Source organism: Lipotes vexillifer, unplaced genomic scaffold (genome assembly GCF_000442215.2).
Source record: "Lipotes vexillifer unplaced genomic scaffold, Lipotes_vexillifer_v1.1 scaffold584, whole genome shotgun sequence".
Lineage (NCBI taxonomy): Eukaryota > Metazoa > Chordata > Mammalia > Artiodactyla > Lipotidae > Lipotes > Lipotes vexillifer.
The window spans coordinates 954,305-955,304 of NW_006783036.1; the positions used below are offsets into that span (position 1 = coordinate 954,305).

Sequence of the window (1,000 nt, forward strand, 5' to 3'; positions counted from 1 at the left end):
CCCCCCCCGCCTCGGCCCGCTCCGCAGCGCCGCTTCCCCCTCGCAACCTCCTGCTCCCTGACTGCGCCGCCACCACCAAGCCCTCCTTGCTGGCTCCCCAGGGCTCTTGAACACTCCTCCCGCCATAGCCCATAGCGTTTGCGGATCTCCATTCCCAGAAAAACGGTGCTGGAAGCGCCGAGGCCCTCGGCTTCGAGACCCCATCTCCCACCTGTCTCAGCATCTCCTTCCCACCGCCCTACCTGACCCCCTCCCCTCAATCTCAATCGCAAGCATCTTTCCCTGGCACCAGACCGCTTTCCTCCCCTCCCGCCCCCATCCTGTAACCCTACCCCAGCAGTCCTTAATCCCTACAAACGGACCTGCCATCTGTGCACGTCAGGGCCTGCTGCTAACTGTCCCCGCCCCTCCGCCTAATGTCCCCTTCCCTCCTGACCAAGCCACGGGCTCCCAGCCCCCACTGTGACCGCCCCACACATCTGCCTTGACCCCCTGGCCTCCTGTCACCCTGCTCTGCTCAGCTGACTCGACCCCAGGCCTGCTGATCACAGCTCTCCACCTACATCGTGCAGCCCAAGTGGCGGCAGAGGGAAGAGGAGAAACAAAACGGGCTGTAGGCTGACGGCGCCCTTTAAGCTCCCGGTCGCCAGCGGCCCTCGGGACTCAGGCTGCCCCGTCCATCCAGCCTCCTCACACCTCCGGCACTTCCTGTCCTGCTCGCTTTCAGCTGAGGCCTGGCCTCGGGCTCACGGGTAACGCAGAGGCCATCAGAGGACCCTGCGCCCCCTCGGCAGCACCCCTCCGCCCACATCGGCCTCCTCCCCAGGATGGGGGCCAAGCCGCCCACCAGGTGCCTCGCCCCTCCCCCACGGCCGGCTCCCACACGTCCTCTGCGCCTCTGGGCCCCGCGCCGCCCGGCACACACCTTCTCCCGGCCCGCCAGCGCTCCGGCCGCTGCCCCGGCTCTCCGCCCGCCCGTCACAGAAACCACCTCCGGAGC

The 1,000-nt window shown here is 68.0% G+C and overlaps 1 protein-coding gene across 1 annotated transcript in view; it reads right to left on the reverse strand.

Moving 5' to 3' along the window:
- TDRD9 (tudor domain containing 9) overlaps window positions 1-1,000 on the reverse strand; it is a 117,786-nt gene that overhangs the window by 45,639 nt on the left and 71,147 nt on the right. The gene's annotated exons all lie outside the window — the stretch shown is intronic.